General features: G+C 44.0%; 1 protein-coding gene across 1 annotated transcript in view; it reads left to right on the top strand.

The window, feature by feature from the left end:
- The window catches only part of MED12L (mediator complex subunit 12L), a 327,428-nt gene that overhangs the window by 220,541 nt on the left and 100,659 nt on the right, over positions 1 to 6,228 (top strand). The window lies entirely within an intron of this gene.

Here is a 6,228-nt window from a genome sequence, read left to right as displayed (position 1 = left end):
TCACGGGCCCAGCCGCTCCGCGGCATGTGGGATCTTCCCGGACCGGGGCACGAACCCGCATCCCCTGCATCGGCAGGCGGACTCTCAACCACTGCGCCACCAGGGAAGCCCAGGGCACACCCATTTTCTGACTGAAGCTGGTTCTCTTGGTTGTGTGGTGACACTCACCATGTGATTTGCGCCTCTGCTCTGTGGGCCATTTCACATGGAGCATCTTCACACTGTACTGCATAGGAAGCATGGCAAGGAGCTACTACTCCACCTATTCTTAGAAACCCTTGGAAAAGGCCGAGCTAATATAACAGCTGTTCTTATTTCCTCCTTGGAACTCCTGTGAACTGAGTTCACAAGAGTAGCTTGTCGTCCCGCCCTTCCTATTGCAGACTGGGGCTCTACGCCACCTCCTTCTTAGAGTGACCACTGACCTCACAGTTGTAGATTTGTCACATTTGACCTTCCCAGACTGTGGGATTCTGCTGACTCTCATTTCCTCCTCGAACTTCTCTTGTTCCTCAGTTTCCCAAGGAACGTCTTGGTGCTCCTTGTCGGCAATCCCCGCCCCCACAATCCCAGGCATCGCTCCTCTCTTTCTATCTCGTCTGTCACGAGACTGGTGCAGCATGGCTTCTGAGGTGCTTAGCTCATTCCTTGTTCTCTCCCTTTCTTAGAAAAGATGATTCCCTTGGCTTCTGATCTAGCCCTGTCTTCAGAGCCCTGGATCCATATTTTGCCCCTACTGGCTGGACTCCTTGACCCAGCTCTCTCACTAGGACTTCACATTCAACACGCCCGTCACGATCAAGGACATCACCCAAGCTAAGTTTCTTCAAAGCAATGAATCTTGATTGGGAGGGGGTGTGATGGGGATTATGGACCCCATTGAGAATACATTTTGCGTATCAATCACATACGTTTTACATGTAAACCCATACTCTCCAGTGATCTTGGACTCAAGACCTTTGTCTCTTTTTGAAAATGTCTCTAAGTTCCATGTCAGATTTCTTTCCCCTTGGCTCTCGCCTGCATAGATGGAAGACTTCTTTAACTGCTCTCTTGGCCTCAGTGGCTCCGTTAATTCAGAACTGCCTATTGCCGGCAAGTTGCTTTTGCTAAAGCACGGCATAGAGAACAGTAGTCTTCACTTCAGCCACCTTCAGTGGCTCACGGAGAGCTCCGAACACCCCAGCAACCCGGAAGTGCTGTGCACCGAGGTCCCAGTTCCCTTCCCAGGCTTGTCTTCCCCACACACGTGCTGCAGCCTCAGGCCCTCCTGGCCCCTCTCGCTCGGCCGTAGCACAGCGCCCACCCTCACCTGAGCCTTCCTCCAAACTGCTCAGAGCACCGCGGGGTTCCCTTCTGAAGCCTCTGTTTTTCCCCCGGGGTCCAGTTCACACGTCCATCTCCTGTGAGCCCTTGCTCAGTTTCTCCATTTGGCAATAGCGGCCTTTTCCTCCGAGCTTCTTGGGTGAGCTAATTATGTCTCTTATTCCACGAACCACGTTTGGATTCATTATGGTGTGTGTGCGGCTTCCAGGGAGGCCAAGGGCCCTGCACGAAGCACACGATGAAGGAGTGATGGGCTAAATGAGCGAGTCAACCCACTCTTTGGGCTGTTACTCCTCTTAAGAACCAGAGGGGCCCCCAGAGGGCTCAGAAGGTCCATGGTTGGTCTGTTCATACCCCTGAGCTGTTGAAACTTTTCCTGTGTTGAGACCTCCCTTTTCAGGAGCCCCCCTCTTCACCATTCTCACAGCTGGGGCTTGAGGTGTCACCCCTTGAGGAATTAGGTTTGTCCCGACTGTCAGAGAGGCAGTGCAGCAGAGCCACTGAGGTGTGGTCTTGTGGCCACCTTCCGGGGTGTCTGTCCCAGCTCTGCCTCTGCTTGCTGGTGGGGTCGTGGGCACCAGGGTCAAGGTATCTGTTCACTTGGTGCCTCCGTTTTCTTTTCTTTTTTTTCTCCCCAACAGGGAGCCCTGTAGTATCTGTCTCCTGGGGTAATAGTGAGAAGTAGAAAGGTGATAACCCTTGTAAGGTGCATACGTAACATGGTGCGTGGCACATAGCAAGCATTCAGTAAAGGAGTGTAAGGTCCTGGGAGGTGCTTGTCAGCTTCTAGGTCAAGGATGATTAGCTGGCAGCATGCGGACCACTAGGGTCCACACGTGAAGGTACTGTTTTGTGGGATTCAGGGAGTGTGAGGGGTGACTACGGAAGCTTTGAAAATAACAGGAAATATGGTGGAGTGGACTGGATTTATGATTTCTCTTGAAAACATTAGAAGATCTGCGATTGTCAATATAGTGGTTAAGAACATGAGCTCAGAGGGGCTTCCCTGGTGGCACAGGTCCGGGAAGATCCCACATGCCGCGGAGCGGCTGGGCCCGTGAGCCATGGCCGCTGAGCCTGCGCGTCCGGAGCCTGTGCTCCGCAACGGGAGAGGCCACAACAGCGAGAGGCCCGCGTACCGCAAAAAAAAAAAAAAAAAAAAGAAAAAAAGAATATGAGCTCAGAAGCCAGAGTCTGAATTAAGAGTCCTAGCCCTGCTACTTATAAGTCGTGTGACCCCATGCCAGTTGCTTAACTTCTCTGTTTCTCAACTTCTTTATCTCTAAAATGGAAATAACAATAGCACCTGATAGGCTCCCAGGGATTATTAAACGGACCAGTATATTTAAAGCTCTTGGCATGCTTGCCTGGTACCTAGTAAATAGTAAGTAATGTGTGCTGTTTTTGTCGTTGCTGATACTGGTTTTACTGCTGCTGTGGCTACCCACTGGCAACCCTGGGCCCCAGTTCCCTCCCGTGCCAACAGCTGGCACTGAGTAGTAGATGCCCCCCTAAGTGGGACGTGAACTTTCCAGGTAGCTGTAGTTCCTGCCACTGCCTGTCACCTTATATCTGTCCTGCTCTCTTTGTAACAATGTTGTTTGTCTCCTGTTGACAGATCTCACCCTTGGGCACTCATGTCCAGGAGTGCAGTGCTGTGCTGTGAATCAGTCCTTACGGATGTATGAACCTCAAGGAACTTTTAGCACAGGGGTTCTTAACATGTGGCCCAAATCGGTAGCATCCTTATCTCCTGGAAACTTATTCCCAGGCTTCACCCCAGACCTACTGAATCAGAAACTCTGGAGGTGGGCCTTGCAATCTGTGTTTTAAGAATCCTTCTAGCTGGCTCTGGTACCTGCTAAAGTTTGAAAACTACTGATTTAACACGTGTGTCCTATATTCATATTACCTACATTTGGTTTCCATGTAAAATTTAAAAAGTGGAGTTGTGTTTCCAGGCACTTCAGTTGATTTGTAAGGGCTGCTGTCTTTTCAGTGTGTACTCCCTTAGCTATTAAACACAGCTGGGTGCAGGTTCCTCTGCTGTGGGGCTTTTGTTCTGTTAAGATCTAATCTATGTGAGCTTTGATCTATTAACTTACTGGAAGAGTACAGTTTACCTGGGTTGATGGTCAGGCATTTTTAGAAAGAAGATTTTAGAAAGTTATGGAACGAGCTGCTTTCAAATGCATATGGAATATATGAAGTGATGAGATTAATAAGACTGAATAATTTATATTCTGATGTCATGATCGCTTTATCAGCCATCTAACTTCTTTGAGTTGGGAATTCACACTGCTTCTCTGCCTCTTCCTCCCCAGCCTCCGCCTTTTTTTTCATTATTTTATTTTTTTAACTTTTCATTTTATATTGGAGTATAGTTGATTAACAATGTTGTGATAGTTTCAGGTGTACAGCAAAGTGATTCAGTTATACATATACATGTATCTATCCTTTTTCAAATTCTTTTCCCGTTTAGCTTGTTACATAATATTGAGTTCCCCATTTTAAATATAGCAGTGTGTACATGTCAATCCCAAACTCCCAGTCTATCCCTCCCCCAACCCACCCATCACCCCTGGTAACCATAAGTTAGTTCTCTAACTGTGTGAGTCTGTTTCTGTTTTGTAAATAAGTTCATTTGTATCATTTCTTTTTAGATTCTGCATATAAGTGATATCATACACTATTTCTCTTTCCCTGTCTGACTTCACTCAGTGTGACAATCTTTAGGGTCCATCCATGTTGCTGCAAATGGCATTATTTCATTCTTTTTAATGGCTGAGTAATATTCCATTGTATATATGTATCACATCTTCTTTATCCAGTCATCTGTCGATGGACATTTAGGTTGCTTCCATGTCTTGGCTATTGTAAACAGTGCTGCAGTGAACATTGGGGTGCATGTATCCTTTCAGACCATGTTTTTGTCTGGATATATGCCCAGGAGTGGGATTGCAGGATCATATGGCAGCTCTACTTTTAGGTTTTTAAGGAACCCTCATACTGTTCTCCATAGTGGTTGTACCAATGTACATTCCCACCAACAGTGTAGGAGGGTTCCCTTCTCTTCACACCCTCTTCAACATTTATTATTTGTGGATTTTTTGTTGGTAGCTATTTTGACTGGTGTGAGGTGATATCTTATTGTAGTTTTGATTTGCATTTCTCTAACAGCGATGTTGAACACCTTGTCATGTGCCTCTTGGCCATCTGTATGTCTTCTTTGGAGAAATGTCTATTTATATGTTGCATTTCTCTACACTAACAGTGAATGATCAGAGAGAGAAATTCAAGAAACGATCCCATTTATGATCTCATCAAAAAGAATAAAATACCTAGGAATAAACCTACCTAAAGAGACAAAAGACCTGTACTCTGAAAATTATAAGACACTGATGAAACAAATCACAGACCACACAGACATATACCATGTTCTTGGATTGGAAGAATCAATATTGTCAAAATAACTGTACTACCCAAGGCAATCTACAGATTCAGTGCAATCCCTATCAAATTACCAATGGCATTTTTCACAGAACTAGAACAAAAAATTTCACAGTTTGTATGGAAACACAAAAGACCCCAAATAGCCAAAGGAATCTTGAGAAAGAAAAAAGGAGCTGGAGGAATCAGGCTCCCTGACTTCAGACTATTCTACAAAGCTACAGTCATAAAAACAGTAATGGTACTGGCACAGAACATAAAAAATACATCAATGGAACAGGATAGAAAGCCCAGAAATAAACCCATGCACCTGTGGTCAATTAATCTATGACAAAGGAGGCAAGACTATACAATGGGGGAAAGACAGTCTCTTCAATAAATGGTGCTGGGAAAACTGGACAGCTACATGTAACAGAATGAAACTAGAATATTCTCTAATACCATACACAAAAATAAACTCAAAGAGGATTAAAGACCTAAATGTGAGACTGGACACTATAAAACTCTTAGAGGAAAACCTAGGCAGAGCACTCTCTGACATAAATCACAGCAATGTTTTTTGATTTGTCTCCCAGAGTAATGGAAATAAAAATAACAAATGGGACCTAATTAAACTCAAAAGCTTTTGCACAACGAAGGAAACCATAAACAAAATGAAAAGACAACCCACAGATTGGGAGAAAATATTTGCAAATGATGTGACTGACAAGGGATTAGTCTCCAAAATTTACAAACAACTCATGCAGCTTAATACCATCACAGCAAACAACCCAATCAAAAAATGGGCAGAATTCCTTCCCCTTTTACAGTAATTTCTCTTGGTTTCTGAAGACTAATTCTGCATGGGACAATATCCTCTCCCACTTCTCCTGCATCAGGGGTATTTGGAAGGCCTTATCCAGTCAAAATGATGACAGTTTAGCTTTTGACAGAAGCCCTTAATTGTGCTCTGAGCTTACAGACTTTACCAAAGCTACTAATGTTTTTTTCCACTTTTCCCTCGCTTCTATGTCTCATTAATGGCTATGGTATAGTTCCCCATTCTGTAAGTATTCTAGATTTTAGTATTTGTGATTGCTAGTCTGGGAAGCTCTCCTCAAATAGTTGTTCTTCATTCTGTGAATGTGATTTTAAGCTGACTCTTCTCTAAGTTCTTGGTAGATTATTTCATTTTACACGTCAGGAACTCTGCTTTTGACTGTAATATTATTATAATTTAATGAAATATTTGCATTTGTGGTGGACACATTTCCTATTGAAATTTTATCTTGAAAGATCTTTCCCAAAAATTATATTCATTATCTATATCCATTCAGTGTATTTTGAAAGTATTATTAGAGCTGAAATACATGGGTCATATTCCCAAGCATAGTTTGAAATGTGGCTTAGATGCAGTTACTTATACATTATTAGAGTCTGCTCATGATTGTATAATGTACTCAGTAAAGGTAA

The sequence above is a fragment of the Globicephala melas genome, chromosome 4 (assembly GCF_963455315.2).
Source record: "Globicephala melas chromosome 4, mGloMel1.2, whole genome shotgun sequence".
Lineage (NCBI taxonomy): Eukaryota > Metazoa > Chordata > Mammalia > Artiodactyla > Delphinidae > Globicephala > Globicephala melas.
Note: the sequence above shows the minus strand (reverse complement) of the source record. Positions and strands in the feature narration are given on the sequence as shown.